The 21,753-nt window shown below is 33.7% G+C and overlaps 1 long non-coding RNA gene and 1 pseudogene across 1 annotated transcript; both read right to left on the minus strand.

Annotated features, from left to right (window-relative positions):
- Window positions 1-10,311: 10,311 nt before the first annotated feature.
- On the minus strand, window positions 10,312-13,756 carry LOC107826506 (purple acid phosphatase 2-like; annotated as a pseudogene).
- A 1,579-nt stretch (window positions 13,757-15,335) lies between these two features.
- LOC107826505 (uncharacterized) lies at window positions 15,336-18,639 on the minus strand. Its single transcript, XR_001657290.2, has 3 exons — window positions 18,400-18,639; window positions 16,561-16,753; window positions 15,336-15,620 (listed from the first exon to the last, which is right to left on the minus strand). It is a non-coding gene; the product is annotated as an uncharacterized LOC107826505 (long non-coding RNA).
- Window positions 18,640-21,753: the final 3,114 nt, after the last annotated feature.

The following is a 21,753-nucleotide window of genomic DNA, read 5'->3' on the forward strand; positions in this document are numbered from 1 at the left end:
TCGAATTAAGCAGTAATGGGCAGCCTTTCATCGAAGTAACTGAGACTCTTTATTATCTTTAGGTACAGTTCCATACTGCAGAAATTAACAAGTTCCTTTCTCCAGTCCCAAATTAGATTATTGAAACTTACCTCATTTTTATCTTGGTCCAGTGCTGAATTAAACAAATGTATTACGATAGCATTTTCTGCATTTGTTATTTCCGTAACTGAAGCGAGATTAGCTAGTGCATCTGCTTCCGCATTTTATTCTTTGGGTATTTGCACAATTTTCCATGATTAAAATTGTCTTATCAATTCTCGTGCCTTTTCCAAATATTGATGCATTCGTGTGTCTCTAGCTATGTAAGTCCCCTGCATCTGATTGACTACCAGCTGAGAATCATTTTTAGTTATGATTTTCTTTATAGAGAGTTCTCGTGCTAGCCCTAACCCTGCAATTACAACCTCGTACGCTGCTTCATTGTTAGTAACGGGATAACATTTTATTGCTTGTCTTATACTTTCTCCCGAGGGTGGAATTAAAACAATACCTAAACATGCTCCTTTAACATTTGACGAGCCATCAGTAAATACAGTCCATGTTCCTAGATTGGATCCGGTGAATACCTGTAGTTTCTTTTCTACTTGAGGAACTATTTCTGTGCTGAAATTCGCTACAAAATCTGCTAAAATTTATGATTTTATTGCAGTTCTAGGTTGGTACATGATATCATACTCACTGGGTTCTATTGCCCATTTAACTAATCTTCCTGACAACTCTTATTTATGCAATATATTTCTTAGAGGATAAGAAGTTACTACGGAGATAGGGTGACCTTGAAAATAAGGTCTCAACTTTCTAGATGCCATAACTAATGCTAAAGCAAGTTTTTCTAAGTGAGGATATAGAGTCTCAGCATCTAACAAAGATTTACTAACATAGTAAATTGGAGATTGTTTACCTTTGTATTCTCGTACCAAAACTGCACTTACAGCCGTTTCTGAAACTGCGAGATAAACAAGTAACCTCTCTCCATCTTTTGGTTTAGCCAGCAAGGGAGGATTTGACAAATATGCCTTTAAATTTTTGAGGGCTTGTTGGCATTCTTCAGTCCACTTGAACGTATTTTGCTTTTTTAATACTGAAAAGAATTTGAAACTTTTCTCCGAAGACATGGAAATAAATCTCCCCAAAGGTGCTATTCTTCCTTTCAATCTTTGTACCTCTTTTTTGCTCGTGAGTACATCGGGAATTTCTTCAATGGTTTTGTTCTGTGTAGGGTTTACTTCAATACCTCTGTTAGATACAAGAAAACCTAAAAACTTACCTGAAGCTACGCCGAAGGCACATTTCTCTGGGTTTAATTTCATATTATAGTTGCAGAGGATCTCGAAGGTACTTGAAAGATGTTGAAAGTGATCCTCTACTCGTGCAAATTTGACTAGCATATCATCAATATAGACTTCCATAGTCTTCCCCAGGTATTCTTGAAACATCTTAGTCACCAACCTTTGATACGTGGCCCCAGCATTTTTCAAACCAAAAGGCATGACTTTGTAACAATACGTCCCCCTGTCTGTAATAAATAAAAAAATTTCTTCATCTAGGGGATCCATCTTTATTTGATTATAACCTGAATATGCATCTAAAAAATTCAACAGCTCATGACCTGCGGTAGAATCAATCAATTGATCTATATGCGGTAAAGGGAACGAATCTTTTGGGCAAGCTTTGTTTAAATCAGTATAATCTACGCAAACTCGCCATTTGAAATTCTTTTTTGGAACTACCACAGTATTAGCTAACCAATTAGGATATTTTACCTCCCGTATTGAACCGATTTTTAAGAGTTTTGTACCTCATCCTGAATCACTTGATTTTTGAAAGAGCCTTGCTTTCTTTCCTTTTCTTTGCTTGACAGGTAGGTACGATGGATCTTCATTCAATTTGTGAGTCATCACCTTCGGAGGTATACCTGTCATATCTGAATGCGACCAGGCAAAACAATCTGTGTTAGCTTTTAAAAATTCAGCTAACTTACCTCTCATTTCCGGGCTCAGCTTTGCTCCAATATAGACTTTTTGGTCTGGCCATTGTTCGAATAATACAACAGCTTCGAGCTCTTCAATTGTCGTTCTGATATTTTCATTCTATTTTGGTTCTTGAATGACATCCGGTCTTGAATCCATGTATGTTTTCTGTGAGCCATTTTCAGATGAAATTTGATTTACAACGTCTTCCACAAAATTCTCATTTGTATCAATGCTTTCTTTGTGTGACTCCACCACTGAATTGATATTCTTAAAAACTTTTTGATCTCCTCGAATTTGTTGAATTCCCCATTTTGAAGGAAACTTAATAACTTGATGTAATGCAGACGACACAGCATCCATATCATGAATCCATGGCCTCCCAAGAATCACATTATAGGCAATGTCCGTGTCTATTACTTGAAATTATTTTTCATTGATGACTCCTTCTGCGAATGTAGTTAGCACTATCTCTCCCTTTGTAACAATGGTTGAATTATCGAATCCAGATAAGGAACATGCTTTTGGTACCATCTTGTCGCCAATATGCATTTCGTTCACCACTCGTAGAAGAATAATATTCACGAAGCTACCGGGGTCAATCAAAACTCATTTTACATTAGTATCATATATAAGTAAAGATATTACTAGTGCATCATTGTGAGGAATCATCAAGTCATCCGTATCTGCATCATCAAATGTTATACTATCTTCCTCCAAAACTTGACGAACTCGCTTCCCGTGGGTTACTGTGAACTTCGACGTCTTTTTCGCAGCTGTGTATGTTACACCGTTGACTTCTTCTCCCCCGCTTATCACGTTAGCTTTTCTTTTTGGAGATGGGGGTTTTGGAGGTTCTTGTCTATTTTTCATATAAGATTATTTACCTTTCTCGCTGAACAGGTTTGTTAAATATCCCTGCTTTAACAAATGCTCTACTTCACCTTGTAACAACCTGCAATCCGCTGGTTTATGGCCATGGTCGTTATGAAACTCGCACCAGAAATCTAGATTTCTTCTGCTTGGGTTTGATCTCATTTCCTTTGTCCACCGCACCTTATCTCTCATACTCCTTAGAACAACTACCAACTCAAAAGTACTGATATTGAAATTATAATCTCCAATCCTTGCATTCGCGTTGGTCTCTCTATCACGAACATCTCATTCCTTTCTGAATCTTGATGATGACCCCGCACCTCTGTTTCTCGATCTAGAGTCATACCGTACATTTTCTGGCATAGACCGTGAGTCTCACCTTGTGGGTCCCATATAAGGTTCGTATTTGTTCTTACTGGACCTTTTTTCAGACTCCGATCGCCTCGAATTTATTCTTTCATCAACCCTTGATTGTGCAACGATATCTTCTTCAATTCGTAGCTTGGTGCTATACCTGTTATATACATCAATTCATGTTGTTGCAGGAAATTATCGTAAGCTTTCCTTGAGTCTTCTCGTGGCTTCCAAACTTTTTTCATTTAAATTACTTGCGAACGCCATGGCTGCCCAATTATCGGGTACTCGCGGAAGCATCATTCTTTCACGCTGGAATCTATCCACAAATTTCCTGAGTAACTCATCATCTCCTTGTTTTACCTTGAAAATATCTTCCATCCTTTTTTCGACTTCTTGAGCTCCTGGATGTGCTTTTATAAATAAATCTGCAAGTTCAACAAAAGAATCAATAGAATTTTCAGGTAAAAGAGAATACCATGTTAATGCCCATTTCGTGAGTGTTTCTCCAAATATTTTGACCAAAACCGACTCAATGTCTTGCTTGGTCAAATCATTGCCTTTTACACCTATTGTGAATGCAGTTACATGATCACGTGGATCAGTTGTTCCATTATATTTTGGGATATCAGGCATTTTGAACTTCTTAGGAATGGGCAGTGGAGCTGCGCTTGGCTTCCAAGGTTGTTGCAAAAATTTGTAAATATCCGCTCCCTTAATCACACATGGTACACCAGGTATTTGTTCGATACGGTCATTTTATTCTTTCATCTGCTTCTACAAAGTTAGTACCAAATTTTATAAATCAGAGTTATTTGGTGTACCTGACCTCCCGTCACGTGATTCATTGAGAGTTCCTCCACTTCCTGAATTGGCAAGCCCCGGGCGTGGATCTTCTATGTTAGTAGTATTATTTGGGGGATGTGTTGGTGGTGCATTTGGCAGTCCCCTTACAAAAGCTTGGAGAGCACTGTTCACATGTTCAGCGTTCAATTGCTCGATGGTATGTTCATCTCCATGTTGTTCATTTGTGTGAGGCGCGGATTTTTTAGGTGTTCCTTCTCGAGAATTGCGTAGAGATTTTTGGGGTGAAGGAACTGGAGTTCCTCCCACCTGTTGGTTGTTGTCATTGATAGTTGACATGATTTGGTTGTGAGAAAGAAGGATTTGGAAAGTAAAAATATTATCAGATTTTCGGTAGCGGAACCAATTTGTTTAACCAAAAAAAATAAGATTTTTAGTCAAAGCCTATTTTTAGAAGAACTCGAGTTGCTGATAACCAAGAAATTCCTTACTTTCTCAATTATTCAAAAGGAAATAAACCTGACTAAAGATATTAAAATAATTGATTGAAAGCAAAAGAAAATAATTGTATTCCAAAAAGAAGTCGGAACGTCTCTTTACAAGGGAAATTATCTTCCCTTATATAGAGGTTTACAAATATAACGTTTTCTTTCATTTATGGCTGAATCATTATGAGCTTTAGTAGCATTAATGATCTGTTATAATTGGTAATCGTAACTGTTCATGAAGATTCTGTAACGATTCTGATTCTCCTTCCTCATTAATTGGAGGTTCGTGTATCTTCCCTTTTTTCTGTCTTGATTCATTCCTCCCGTGTCTCTTCTTTGACTAATTTAGGCTCGAGCATAGGTTCCTTTTTATCTCGTGAGTGATTGGCTCGTACCTTTTGTAACTCGTACACCTTTTAATTGTAATATTCCAGTTGTCATTTTCTCATTGTTTCACGTATCATGCTCTGTCAGCCAAATGTAATTCCACGCATATAAAGCGAAGTTTCAGGGTCGACGTTGGATGACAATAATTAAAGCAAATTTTTGATGGCAGACTGAAGTGATACAAGTATTTTATAAGACGGTTTCTAATTAAATACAGAATACTTATACATATAAATTTGAAACTTATGTCACGTAAAGGTGAATAAGATTTAAAATAGGTTTTCAGTGGTATATATATATATATATATATATATATATATATATATATATATATATATATATATATATATATATATATATATATATATATATTATAGAAGGATGGCATAATGGGCAGGGGCGGATCCAGAATTTAAGGTTTATGGGTTTCTGTCATAATCTCAAATTAATATACAATAGTAACTGATTCACAATTAAATATTTATAGATATTTAGTGAATTTTGTAATAGAGATACAAAGTTTATCCAAAACTTACTGGGTTTTCAGGAACCCATATACTACACTCTAGATCCGTCACGGATAATGGATCAAAGCCCATGTAATAATAAGGCCAGAGCACTAAGGGGCATTTGCATCTATAGTAGTTTTGGACTCACAGTTGAAGTTATACCCACTTTGTACATACACTGGCAAAACTACCCACTTTAGGATCAACTTCAGACTTATCGGGTCTGAAGTTGAAAAAACTTTAGTCGGAAGTGCAATGCACACAAGGCCAATTAAGTCTAAAGTGCAAAAATTGCACTTAAGATGCACTTAAAGCCAAATAGGTCTGAAGTACAATAAATATTTTCATGCACTTAAAGTTAATTAGGTCTGAAGTGGAAAAATTGTACTTCAGATGCACTTAAGGCCAAATAGGTCTGAAGTACAATAAATATTTTCATGCACTTAAGGTAAAATAGGTCTGAAGTAAAAAAATTATACTTTAAATGCACTTAAGGCCAAATCGGTTTGAAGTGCAACCAATACCTTCATGCACTTAAGGACAAATAGGTGTGGAGTGCAAATCGCCCAGAAACATAAACTTGTTATTCGAATGTCAACAATCCAATATACAATTTAACGCCTAAATCTATTCTAAATGAGCTCAAATTTGAAACATAAATATCATCATGAACAAACTACAATCATTAATTTGTCAAAATCACAGTAAATCTAACAAATTCATTTTGTAACTAAGAAGAAAAAGAAGAAGAAGAAGAAGAAGAAGAAGAAGAAGAAGAAGAAGAAACCCTAAATAGTAGTAAAAAATAAAGCGAAACAACAACTCACCACTGTAAAAATATCATAAACTACCTTAAAACTTGCTCACAAACAATATATAAATTCACCTTCACCTTTATTTCACATTGAAGAAGAAGAAGAAGAAGAAGAAGAAGAAGAAGAAGAAGAAGAAGAAGAAGAAGAAGAAGAAGAAGAAGAAGAAGAAGAAGAGGGAGGGGGAGGGGGAGGAGAAAAATGCATGAAGTTGTCTATAGTTTGAATACTAGTTTAAAAAAAATTAAAAAATGGGTACAGGTTAAATGGGCGCGATCAAATAGAATGTCCTGTAAATTTTACGGGTGAACCTCCTCATTTAAAAGATAAAGTTGTTAGATATGAAACACTTTTATTTATATAATTATGAATGTAACATGTCCTTTTTATGCATGAAAAATTCTCTTTCCTTTCCAAGCATGTGGAAATATATTCATAATGTGTGTCTTTGAAATTCGAACCCAAGATTTGTACAAGCAAGCATAAACATAGATATTACATATGTGTAATCTAGACAATGATTTGATTACAGAGATTAGAAGCATTAACCTCTCAAAATATTGCACAACTCGTTCACATGGAAGAATCCAGGACTGCAGTGTTATGTTATGTTCCTAGCAAGCCTTGGACGAAAAATACTTGTGTGGCTAATATTACTACTTTAAAGAGTAAGTTATTGGGTGAAAATGATCCTCTATTTGTAGACCACAAAATTAAGCAAAAATAGAGCCCCAAAAACATGTAGGATTATGCTATGGTAATAGAATCCTAAACCAACTCAAATAGAAAACTTTTCTCCCAAGCAACTTCTTTCCCAAGTCTGTCAAGGCTTTTACTAGGTATAGCAGGTTAGGAAAGGCAATAGGGCAGGACGGGGCGGGTTAAGTCTTCCCCTGCCAAAATTTTGCCCCTCCTCGTTTAACTCTCTGTCCTATTTAGACCTCGCCTCGCCCTGCCCCATCCCGCCCTGCTAATCTTATTCTTTTACTGTTTTCTTTATTTTTTTTTAATATCAAAATAAAATATTTTCCCGATTCATTTATAATTAAGCAAAACAAAGTATTATATTTATGTTCACAAATACGTCTCTGAACTATCAACTTGTTAGATCTATATGATTTTTAAAGTTACATGTGAGGCCCATTTACGACTAATTATTAAGTCCCCTTAGTGATAAATGCTTAATGACATTATTAGTTGCATGCAATAATTTTAGAATGAAATGTTACAATTTCATATTCATTTGAAATGTTTGTTTTTAACAGGGAGTACAATTTATTTTGCTTAAATGTAAAACCAGTAAAAGCAACCCAAATACTGAAAATAGGTTACACTATTAAGTATTAACATTGTATGTTTTTACCATAAATTAGATGGAAGATAAGTTGAAGTCATGTTCTTTCTTTTAATTTTTTTGTCTCCTTTTCAAACAATATTCAGATTTAATATTATCTTTATTCAACGTCATTGTTTGGTATCGTAAAAATAGCCATTCGATCTTCATTTAAGTGTTAGTATGTAATACGAGGAGAGCTAATTGTAATTTTAGAAAATTAGAAAGAAGCTATTATAATTTACAAAAACTATTTCATTGACTCTTAAATTATCAGTTTCTTTCCTTTCATAGTATCAACAGGAATATCTGAATGTGCTGCGGCCAGTTTTAAGGATAAAAGAGAAGCATCACAAGAGGAATGGATGACCTATAACTGCCCTGCCCTATTAAGAATTTTCAAAACTTAAATTTTGCCCTGCCCTGCCGCCCTATTTAGATGTTAACTTGCCCTGCCCTGTTAAGTGTTTGTCGTGCCCGGTCCCTCTCCCGCCCTGCCCCATTGTCATCCCTATAATAGTGACCACAGAACAAATAAGAGGCTACCAATTATAGTATTGTAATTCAAAATTTTGGAGTGAATTAAATCCTACTATAATTAATCACAGTTTATTCCATTAAAAAACTGCAATTGAACTCCTCAATATGAATTTCGAAAATTCGCCAACACTTATTTTAACAATATCCCAGAGTTCTAAATCTTCGCTTTCCAGAAAGTCTCGCATTCTTTCTTTCCACCATCCATAGTACTTTCCATTGAATAATGGTGGCCTTATGGTTGATTGTCCTTCTTGAACGCTTGGATGTGCAACCATCTCGAATCCTTTCAAGGTGTTAGCCTCCAGTTAAAAGAACCTGCTCTGATTATTATTTTAGGATGCACCTAGATACAAGAGGGGGTGAATTGTGTCATATCCAATTTTCGCGTGCCAAATAACCTCGTTCTTTGACAGAACTACTTTGACACAAAACTGAAAGTGATGTGCGAAAATATAAATAACACATCAATTTTACATGGAAAACTCTTTGCTCAAGGGAGTAAAAAATCACGACCTACCCTTGTCGGATTTGCCCTCAAAACTTCACAAACTTCAAAGAAAAATTTTAGGTTACAACTCAATAACCAAGGAGACTAACTCTACTACCCTACCCCAACAATCAACCTAATTATAGCTAAGCTTTAGGTTACAACTCTATAACCAAGGAGACTAACTCCAGTACCCTTCCCCTGCAATTAACTCAATTGTAGCTAACCCTTTCTAAACTAACTCTAGCTTAGAAAGCGAAACAAAACATTTTGGAATTTGATCACCTACATTTACACTTCTCAAAAGTAAAATAGGTTACAATTTAAGAACAACTGACTCAACCTAAACAACTAAAGAACTTCCGCAGTTTCGTCTTCTTGACCTGATTCTTCAGTTGAGTAGTTTGAATTCTTGAAAGCACCTTCTTGCTATGAATGTTATTTTCTTTGGATGATTCTCCGTAATTTTGTGAAATAGCATTAGCTTCAATAGTAGCAAGGTGCTGCTTTCTATAAGCATGAGGTTGGACGAAATCCTTCTCCAATTTATGCTCCAAAACCTAAAAGAAATCAGTTGAGAAAAAGAATCCTTTAGGATTTGGTTTCCTTATTTATTTCCAACTCCTCAAATCTTTTCTTTTAATGCAAGTACTTCCATAATTATTGAATACTTTTCGACACGAATTCTTCCAGCAAATATTTTCCTTGTATCACACAAATTTAATTCTTTAAGGAATCCGACTTGCATTATGAATTGACTTCCCTTAAAAGAGTCCTTCACATGCTTTTCCTTTCCATGCAAGTATTCTCATATTTAATGAATCCTTGTTGACCACGAATTTCTCTGATTATTACCATACTTTCAGCCCACGAAATAATTTTTTTCAAGGAAACCAAATTGCAATAAAATTTCATCTCAACCGACTTGCACTAGGAATAAGCTTCTAGCTTTTGATCAGCGTTTTCAAGGGATCTGGTTCTGTCGATAGTATGACACATCTACAAACTCTGTATATCAGAACAACACATATCTTCACGACATATGGTTCGTTGTCAGCTGTTGGTTCATTGTAGAAACCACTTTTAAGCACATATTCTTTAGACATCTGCTTCAAGGGACCTGGTTCCTTCATTGACAACATAACATATGTGTACACCAGTTCAGTAGCCTAGTAGCATGTTCATGAAACCTGATTCTCAAATAAGGGTTGTTAATGGGGCAGAATATTCCATTAGATAACCTAATATTTTGAAAATTGGAATGATATGGGTCTAAATAGAGTGAAATGGATTGTGAAGATTCATAAGGTACGGCTTATTTGTTGATTGTTGTTGATTTTACTACCTTGAGCATTCGAAACTTTGGCAGCCATCTTTATTTCAGGGTATATAAATGTCTCACACAGTAAATTCATGTGTTTTCCTAAAATGTATCTTCTATTCTTTTTCCAGAAAAAAAAGACTACTAAAAAGTAGTATCTTCTGTAAGTGAAATTTTATTTGTTGGCAAAGTTCAGATTAAGAGGTAACAAGTTGAATTTTGTAAGATTAGATTAAATATTTAGAGATTACATGAAAGTATTATAAATCATAATTTTATACTTTGTTAAAATAAAGAAAAACAATTACTTGACTCATGAAACAATACCAGTGTCATTACTTTTTGAATGAAGGAATACCAAGGAGTTGACTAGACTAAAAAAAGAAGAACATGACTAACTTGGAGCTGATTTCAATGGGTGATTGCATGACATCGGTGATTAAGAAACATTATTGACTACAGATCCAGAATTAGAATTACACAAGGCAGGAAAAAAAGAAAGAAAAAACTATTCCTTTACAGGAGGATCATGATTTGGCTGTTGTAGGATCATCAACTGGATGCCAAAAACGATTATAAAGCCACAACTTATCAGCTTCCACAGCATATCCTTCTTGATTACGATGCCAACTATAATAAGCATGAGTTCTATTCTTGATATCAAGAGTAGCATGACCAAAACTAGCCTCTCGAAATGCAGAGTACTCTGGCTGTGGCTGTCATGCTGAAAAAGGTGTTAAAAAAAATATCTATCAGTAATCTGTCACTGATGCAACTAGAACAGATGAAAACCGTTTGCTCGTAGTTTTCGTAGTTGCAAGAATTTCTTTTTTCGGATGTCAATTGGTGTTCAGTGTACCTACCGCGTATCTAGTTTATGCTTTATATGAATATCTCAATGTTCAAGATTACATTAAAGAACGAGGGGATTCGAGTTGGATCAATCTTACCTATTGGCTAGGCCTTCAATATTTCCACCATCACCAATTGTTATGTATATAGGGGCAGACTGATCACGAACTGGAGTGCATTTTCCATTAACAATGTTGTAAGCCACATTGGATACGCGTTCCTGAAAAACAAAACAAAGTAAACCTTTTGTATGACAGATATCACTATGACTTTAGCTGCATAATATTGGTGCATGACATACCGATCTCTCATAAGCATGAACATGACCTGCAAAAACAACATCAACTTTGTACTTCACAAACTATGGCTCATACATTACTCTCATGGTCTCCCCTTCCGTATAGTGATAGTTGTAGCTGTTACACCACGGCGAATGCAATAGAACAATCAGCCATGGTGTCTCGCTCCTGTTAACTTTCGGTAGCTCTTCATAAAGCCATTGATATTGTGGAGTGTACATGCCTATAATCGAGAACACGAAGAAAACTTCATATAAAAGAATTGGATATTTAATTGCTTCTGCTATTAAAAGGAAATGAACTCATACTTTTTAGGAACCAAAGCAAAATGCTAACAAAAATTATGACCTCACTAAAATGCTAAAATAACACCACTCATTTAATCTAATAAAAGACCTACTTCCTGGACTCATGTTAGAAGAACAATTCTTCAAGAGTGAAAAGGCACAAGATCTTGAATATATTTTCTGGCCAAATATAACAACAATGTCTGTACTATATGCAGCATGTTTATCTTCCAACACCATAATCAGCCATAGAATCTTAAATAGCTAAAGTAAACAGACATTGCACTGTTCATAAGTATGTATGACAATAATCTGTGAAATGTCAATACTCTTACCATAAGCTGAATATGAGGACAAAACTATGATGTATGCTGATGCTCTCTTGATTGAATACCAAAAGGGAGTTGTACTGTTTGATGATTTATAAGGGACACGATATCGATGAGTATAGGGCTTAAATGGTTTTGTTTCCCCCTGCAGAAAAGTCACCAACATATTTGTTAGAATTTCCCTGTAAAATCATAAAGGTAAAACGTCCAAGAGCACCTGAAATCCACTTCAAGTTAAAGAAAATTGAATTTGCATGACTCACAATTTCAGGAGCAAAATCTATCTCATGATTCCCTGTTGTCCATATCCAAGGTTGATAAGCAACACTTCTCTCTACAAACCTTCCCCATGTATCCCATCTTGTGTTGTCATGATTAGGATAGTTATCTGCATAAGATAAGTCGCCAACAAACAACACTGTCTGCCCCTTGATTGGATTTAATTCATAATGTGTGAGTGTCCTATTTGAATCAAAACTCTGACCAAGATCCCCTGTAAGATAAATGCAGCTTAGATTGGGAAAAAGCCATAGAAATGGCAGGAACAAAGTTATTTTTTTGTTACATGGTTGAACCTCTTTTTTTGTCCTTATCATTTTTCCATGAACTATCAATGCACAATGAAATTGATACTAAACCAGGTTCAGGATTTGGATTTTGAAGCATAGTTTGTGAATAATACTCATGTAACAAAGTTCATTCACCAAAGTTAATTTAGTACTATCACTCAATCCTAGATACCGAGTATAGATGATATTATATGCTTCTCCCTCATTTTAATTAGTACCCTTGAGAAAGCACAGTGAACCTCAAAATCACCACTGAAGGATTAAAAGAAGCCGAAATTGCAGTGCTAACATAATTAGCTCAAAAAGAATTAAATTGTAGAGCAATAGTTTGGTTGAAATGGTTACCTTTAAGTCCAAAAGTATAAGGAACATCAGGGCCAACTTGTGGAGGAGTCACAAACCAAAAGGTTCTTGGATTATGACCGATCCCCACCTCATAGTAATATTTGGTATTGCACTGCAAAATGTTGTGTTTATACCGTTACAAAAGGTAGATATGATGTATGCTATATAACAATGGCACGATGCGGCAATGGAGAATAACTAAATGTAGAAACCAAAGTTATTCCCTAAGATTTAAGATTGGAAGAAAGAAAGAAGGTTTGATTCACCTTCAAATGCTTAATAATGCAGTGGTGGATGTAACCAGAAGTATAATTGTAGAATCTGTAGGTAGTAACAGTTCCCGTGGCCTTATTCTTTTGCTTGCTGTTGTTACTCCAGTATAAAACTGTACTTGAACCAGGTTCATCCATTGTCACCCATGAGACAATCATTGCTTTCCCCACATGATCACCTTGTGTTATGTGAACCTTAACAAAATAACCCAACAAAATCAATATAAAATAAGTAAAGTACTAAATTCCATTAATAATAAGAAGAAGAAAAAAAAGCTAGCAAAACCAGCAAATATAATAGAAAAAGGGCATTTCCCATCCATTTAATTAAGTAGGCAAACATGAAAAATGCATTTCCAGCATTCAACAGCTCATAGCAAGCTCTAACTCAAATCTTCAGGAAACCTGCCTTCGACTCAAATACGGACATTGTTGCAAACCAACTGGCTCCCATTCAATGAAAAGTACAAGACATGAAAAAACGCAAAGAGATGGAGACATTGAAATAACCTGCTGAGGTGCATTATAGCCAGGAGGCACACTAAAGACATCACTGTCCATAGGCATATCAAGGGTCTTCTCAACTTTCCTAACAAAACTGCTTGTAGTTCCACCTCTACATAAAATGGGAGCACTGATTATCAAACCCAAAACTGCAAGAATAAAACTTGTTCTTGGCACACCCATTTTTGTTCTGTACAACAACAACTCTCTGTTTAACACTAGTGACGGTATCATTCCCTCGCCTATATATATGCGATTTTGGCAAGTGTTAATCTACCAGATTATGGGTATAAGCTACTAAAATTACGGGGAATATTCTAGTTTGTGAATGTGTCAAGCGGTTTCAGTATTCTACGCTTTCGCTTGGCGTTTTTATCTTTCCTTTAACACGAGTACGAGTGGGAAATCGACGAAGAAGGACTAGAATTACAAGACTTGCTAATTATAAGTCACGGGAAAATTGCTTCCTTTTCATTTATGAATGGGCCCCTACGCAGATACTAATAAGTCATTTAGAAAAAAGTTTGAAAATGGTGTGAAAACTGTTATTTCAATTAAAATATTTTTTATATAAGTAGTTTAATATTTTATTGATATTTGTAAATATTAATGGCCAAACTAGTATCCGCAAATACTGAAATACTTATTTATGGCCAAATGAGATCTTTTCCATTTCACACAACCAATGGTCTGAAATAAAAAGTTTTTTCTTTCTCTAGCATCCTTACGTGACTTCGAAACAAATAATTTTATATATTTTTTCCGTTTTATTTTATGTAATCCCAGAGTTTAAGGAATTATGGAAAACTTATGCAAGTCAGATATATTCAAAGTTTTAAAAGTATCCTTTAAATAAGTGTTGGGTGAAGGGTCAAATGGTTTGGTAATTCCTCATGAGGGGATGAATCGAGAGAAATTTGAATCAGAGCTTTGGATTTTTGTTCATCCTTTGCCGTAATAATATCTCGGGGTTTGCAGCGATAACTCGGTATATCTACTATACGACCATTAACTAAAATATGTCGATGGACGTGTATGCTGAATCATGTAATATACGATTTTGCAAAATAGTATCAATATTATTGAAATAAAGTTTTGTAAAGGTTTACACATGAAAGAATAAGCATAAGTTTTGTGAATGATCAATGTGGATCGTTATTTGGTAGCTTATATGTCAAAATAAAAATGATTGGATATTGAACAATCAAAGTTTATTTTGATACTTATATTTTTCTTTCATTTATTTTTATTTTATAAGGTATAAACATGTAATGAAACGTATCTTACTTAAGGCTTCCTTTCATCTATTTTCATTGCTATGTCATAATCGAAACTCCTCATCGATATTGATAGCCGTCTCGAAAGTGCAACAATCTCTATAAAAGATTACCAATCCTTAATTTTTTGAGGAATTTGATCTTTTTGACATTTCGAAGTAGAAGGGGATAAGATCCTTGCCGAATCGAAGTTATTCATTTTATTCGTTACTGGATCCCCTACTATTACTATTCAAGACGAAAAGAGGATTGAATCGCATACGGAAAGATCATGGGGCTAAGGCGGAGGCATTATTGGGGGAGACGAACACTACAAGAAAAAAGGCCTTAAGCGAGGGAAAATTCGGTCGCTACAAGTCCAAGTCGTCGTTATTAATTATTTACGACCAAATAAATTATGATCGTCACCGGTCGTTAAAAGCTCCGACGTTAATAGTACACGACCGGATTGGAATCCGGTCGTTAAAAACCTTTTAGCGACGACAACAAATCCAGTCGTTATTCCTCTTTTTAGAGGCTGAATTTCCCTTCGCTAATTGTTATTTTTTGGTCACTAAAACATCAGTAACGGAAACAAACTCAGCCTTTGTAAGTGCTCTTAGCGACCAGAATCTTTTTCATTAATTGTATAAATAACGACAACTAATATTGTGACATCCACACAGATATCCAAACACATACAAAAAGTCAATACTCATATAAACATCATTGTTGATTACAAAAGATTAGAATATCACATTACCAAAAATATACTTATCTAAATTGTACTAACATTATTTTATTCAACTCCTAAAAAAAGAAAAAATAGAACTATAGCATATACAAACAGCAATATCTTTAAAAAGTCCTTCGCAAAACAAAGTGGGTTCCTCTTGTACTTCAATTTATTCTTTAACATTTCTCATCTGCTTCAACTCGCTCTACACTATCTTCAAGAAAGCTTCATGTCTTCAAATTCTTGATCTGTTAAAAGAAAAAGTGTATGTTACTGCATTACTTCAACAATTAGGAAAAAGATTAAAAAGGTGTTGCATCAATTTACTTGTGGAAGCATTGACATTGCATGAAACTTTAGTCATGCAGAAACATACAGGAGTAGAGTATTGTGCAGAAATACAAAATGACGTGCAGAAATACCGAATGTTGTGCAGAGATGAAGAACGATTTACAGAAATGCATAAAATTGTGCAAAAATACTAAAATGCAGAAATGCTATCCAGAAATGCAATAACACTGTAGAAATGACAAATGCTATCACTTGATAAATAATAAGTAGAGAGTCTAAGAGTGAATTAGGGATTACTATTGACAATCTACCACAAATGGAATTTACTTTAGGAAGAAAAAACTTCAGTGGTAAGAGTACGAAAGCTTTGTCTCTCTTGGGAACCATAGCTCACAGTAAGATATCAATGACAAAATTCTTTCCCTTCTTTTTGCTGAAAATGCTGGCATTTACAAAAAGTTCTTTCCCTTTGTCCATAAGATCATCTTCCATTATTTTCTCAAGGCTTATAATGTTTGTAGTTCTGAGATTGATTGGAGTTGGAATCTAATTTACAAGTTTAGAATGGACTACAATGTAAAGTTTATAGGAGTAATATTAAATGGAAGATTAACAAAGATATGATCAGGGACCTTAATAGTCAGAGATAGGAAAGAAATAGTCAGAGTGCAAATGATATAGGAAAAACTTATAGTTGGACATAATATCACTTCATGGATGTCATTAAATAGGAGAAATTACAGAAAAAGACTTTAATTGTAACCCATGGATAAGGATTCATGCTAGTGTCTTTCACTTTGGATAGCTAATGAAAAAAACCTATCAACTACACCTATATATTAATGCAAGCATTTAACATTCTTGAACTGATAGTGAAACAGAATAAAAAAGACATACCTGAAATGGTATTTATCCTCACAAACAACAATCACGAAGTAAAAATGGTGAACTAATGTCTGCACGAATAACAACTACTACCTCCTGGGAGTGTTGAGCATCGACTGCAAAGAAATTCAAGCAACTTGTGCCTCATGGGAATGTTGAGCAACTTCTGCCTTCTTCACCTTCACTTCTTGATATGAGCTGATAGCTATACTCAATGCAGATAAATTGTTAAACAAGTGAAGCAACAAAAGAACAAAAAATAAACCATCTTCTCTAAGAACTCACCAACACAGAAAAAATAATTTCCTTTTAAGAGGAGAAAAAAAGAACATATTGAGAGAGGTAGAATAAAAATACTGTTATACCGAATTAATTATTATTTTGAGCTTTTCATCACAAAGTAAGCAAGAATGAAGATGTGATTTACTTCACAAATAAAAGCACATAATTTTAGAGGAGGTAATTTATTGTTAGGGAAGTAGTGTGAAACATGCAACCGCTTTACTTGTTACTTGTTACTCGAAACATGTGATATTCAGTTGATATCTTTATTGCAAGCTGTATCAAGAGAAATTAATGTTCTTATTATGTGTTTAGTAAGTTAAAAAAACAAGATGCTAAAAGATCACGTCTCTAAGCGAATCTTAGATGTAGTCCCTTTATACTTAAACCAATATTATTACCAAAAGATTTAAATTATATATGTACTAATATGAAAAAAAAACACATACCAAAAGTATTCTTATATCATGTACATAGACTCCGAGTGGATCTAAATGAGTATATAAAATTTATATATCTCTAATTAGTTTAGAATTAAAAAGTAATTAGCTTTTTTTCTCATATTTCTATCCTTAGTGCTGGCCTAAAAGATATTCCCTGCCAAAATCTCATCCACATTCAATGCAAGAGACTTTAAAAATATCCAATGAAAAGGATACCATGAAGGTAAAATTCCAACAATACTCAAGGGTGCACTCACCAGAAGACTTCTTAGTTTACATTCCAGTTATTGTAGTTAATTTAATAAGAACACAGACTCAGACTCAACACTAGGTTTACAATTAGAAAATAAATGTTACAGTCACACTCAAAAATGGTTAAAGTGTATAGGTTAGTAGGACAACAAGCATTTCTCATTCTGCTGCACCTAGAAGCAATGAATTCTTTAGACTCATGAAATATTTGTGAGCACTTGTAACTTAGATCACCTACTCTGTCCTGGCTTTTCATTAACTAGCTTCCTCAACGTTAGATTGTATTAAGTACCATCAATTTACTCTTTGATATACCTAGTTAAATTCATCCAGCACTTAGACGCATCGTTTGAAAACTCAAAGTTCATATATTGATATTAGATCTTCAAGTAATGACAAGAGCTTTATAGAAATGTAAAGTCCCCTGTATTTTAGTTCATCCAACTAGTGATAATTCTTTAAAAATCATTATGTCTTCATGGTTATATCCTTAGTCATATTTGCAGCGAAAAGCTCAAAGATAAAGACCAATTTATAGAAAAACTACATGAAAAGGAAAAAAAGATCACCCCTTACTATATTTATACCTATTTCTCCTTCACCTCATATACCAAATAAAGGTCTATACTTAGGTCAATAAACAACAAAAATTAAAGAAAACTACAACTCTGGGCAGGTTTAATCCAGCATAACTAGACATTGAAAAAGATAGTATTGGGAAACATTAATATTCTAAGAAGAAATCCAAATTACTTGACAAACACTAAGAAAAGCAGAACAATACCATCAAACCGAGATACCATTGGACAATAAAAGAATACCCAATTCCACTCAATAGTTACATGGCAGGTTTAGGGATTTGGTATAAACATACCTTGATAAGAAGAAAATTCTTAGACGAGCAGTCGATGATAATGGAGGAGACGGGCTGTATTTTTACTTCGAAGAAGTTTACTCCAAGATGGGCAATCGGAGGAGATGGCGCAGGTGGTGAGCAGTTTTCTTCATTCTTCCAATTGAAACAAGCATTTTTTGATCCAAGATTAGGGATTTTCTTTTGAGGGTTGGGTGGTTGGGTTTGGTTGCGCGTAAGAAAAGAGGGAAAAAGTTTGTGCTTGTTTTTATTTAATAAATTACTTTTAACGACGAAATATTATACTTTTTAGGATAAAATAGTTTCCCCTTGTTAATGTTGAGATTAAAAATTGACTTTAACGTCTTGAAAAAAGTTGGCCGCTATAAGTTCACGTATAACGACCGGATTCATGTCCCTTCGTTAAGAAATTATCGTTAAAAATCAAGTTTCTTGTAGTGGAAGTATTAAATTGGAGTTTTTCTCTGAACCTTGATGGAAAATCATAGATTTCTGATAGGAAAGAAAAAGTCTAATTACTAAAAAAAATTCATATACACGAGCGTGCGTGGTAAAATCTTTGATCGTACATACACTGGACTTTCAATTGAGCTGATCGCCGTATATGGTTCGAGGAGGTATATAAATCCTCTGTTTAGCTAGAGAAAGTCTTCTGGCCATCGTCTTACCTCGTGCTGACGGAACCTTCTCACATAATTGGCCATGTGAGAATACATGTTGACATACATACAATCCACCATTAGAGATTATTTGATCATGTGCTTAGTTTATCGTTATTGCAAAACGTAAACATACAAAAAAATTATTTTTCGGATGAGTTTGAAAGAATATCTTTCATTATATTAGGAGAGAAAATTGAATTCTTAGAATAATTTAGTAGCAAATTCACTCGTTGTAATTTTTGCATGTAGGAAATCGTTTTTTTTTCCTTCTAAATTCACCATCATTTTCAGTAAAATCTGCCCATAAAGTAATAGTTATTTGATCATATCTATAATTCAAAATTAGAAATTTCATCAACTTATTATCCATATCGTATGTTAATGATTTTTTTCAATGAAACTCGTGTGATTTTAACTTACTTTCATTTATAACTATTATTATTATTATTATTATTACTTCTATTCTCTAGCTCCGTCATTTTCTAATAAGTGTTTTCACTATTGCTAACATGGAAAGTACATGCGAAAAGTATGAGATTAAAATTAGTGATAATTTGATGCAATATTAAATCTGTACTAATAGCACAAAGCATTAAATAAAATTCATATCAAGTATATATTTATACTAATATAATGTCACATAAACAACTACGATACAAATAATTTTCCGTAGCACATATATTAATAATTGGACTCATCACAGATACATAGTTATATATTTACATATATACACACATGTATATATATATTTATGACAACAATAAAGTTACTAAATAATTTTATAACTTTAATATGCTAGGTTAATTGTCAGTATCTTTTTAAAACAAAGTAGATTACCCAACGTGAAGCATTATTGGTTTTGACTCATTTTCATGAATGAATGCTAATCGAAAGACACGTTAAATTATAGTAAGTATTATTTTAGTTGCATAAAATTAAGAATCAAAAAATAGTATTGCTATGACTAAGCAAGCCAATAATAATTATACAAATCATAAGTCAATATTCAAGGAAAATAAAAGGGCTGAAAAACTCCATAGAAACTTATCTGCTGAGAAGGTGTCGTATCACAAATAGATGTGAACCAAAACCATCAACTTTTTTCTTTTTTAATCTCAATTGTGTTTCCAGAGTTTAGGCTTTAAGTTTATTTTTTATTTTATAATTTCAATTGATATGCCCACAAAAAACGGTTGCCTTTAGATTTAAAGATTGGGAAAAGTCATCACCTTTACTAATGTGAAGGATCACAACCCTTCAAATAAATTTGGTGTTTATTTAAATTTTTTGGTAAAAACAAGGTATTTAAATTACTTAGAAGGGCATTTAGGTAATTTAAATTTTTAGTTAAGAGAGAGAGAGAGAGAGTGTGTGTGTGTGTGTGTATATATATATATATATTTCATTGTTAATGTCCAACATTTTAACATTCACAACTCTTCAGAATAATTTTGTCCTTATTTCTATTTAAAAATTATGATTTTTGTAAAATAAGTAGGGTAATTAAACTTTAAAAGGGTAAAAAAGTAATTTAACTTTTGACTTAAAGGCTTCCCACTTTTAATATAGTACTAGTCTCTGTGTACATGCCTCGCACGTGTAACAATAGGCGTGCGTAATAATTAACATAAATTTGTGAATATACTGATTAACAGGAAAGTGTTAATCTCATGCACCTTATGATACAAAAGATTGCTACTATTAGCTAATTCATTTGCTTATCACTATAGTTTTCTTAATTAAATGGAGAAAATGGACAAGGAAGATTTTCATTCACATGAGAAGACTTGATAGATTGAATCATGAAATTTTGCTTCGTGTTGTGTCTTTTTACTATATGAAGAAGGAGAAATATTTGGTCACCTTGAAATTTATCTAGACACGTTATCGCTTCGTAATATGTTTCCACAATATGTTGTAATAGTTTGCAAATTTTGCCCTTTCCAATAGTACACTACGTATAAATATTTCGTAATAATTTAAATATTTGGTTTAATAAAAACTTATACATTGGTTGTTGGATGTTAAAAAATTACCTTGTTGTTTATTTTGGAGTATTAGTTAAAGGTTAATGTCTGTAAATTGCATTGCACTATAATTGATCACATAAATTTGTCAAATCGCTTCTGGCTTATATATCCAACGCGCAAAATTAACTTCTAATTTTATCAACAATTTTGTTCCCGTCATCTGACTAATATAAACAACACACCTTCATTCATTTTTTTAAAGCTTAATTTCGTGAAAATCATAAACTTACCCACGAATGATGAAATTCTGGCAACAGAAAAGGAATGGTACCTTATACTAAACAGAAAGGGAGGTTCAATCGCATGTACCGTCTTACCGTCTTATGGCTCATCATGTAATTGGATTATGGTATCTCCTATGATCATACGTTGAGTTGGTTTTGTTCTAAATTATCTTTTTTTTTGGATCGTAAATATAAACTTATATAATTAGTGATTGGAGAAGTATAATTAATTAGGGAAGTGGAGTAATTTTGAACACCATTGGATGTATGTGAACATAAATATGCATGGCTATTGATTATATATTTTTTGTGTATATTTTACGTGCAAATCTTTAGAAGAGACAATTATTGGTTATTAGTTCTAAAAAAATTTAGTGTATGTAAATATAAACCTACGTGACTACTGATTAAATTGAGTATATGTGAAAATAAACATGT

Source organism: Nicotiana tabacum, chromosome 4 (genome assembly GCF_000715075.1).
Source record: "Nicotiana tabacum cultivar K326 chromosome 4, ASM71507v2, whole genome shotgun sequence".
Lineage (NCBI taxonomy): Eukaryota > Viridiplantae > Streptophyta > Magnoliopsida > Solanales > Solanaceae > Nicotiana > Nicotiana tabacum.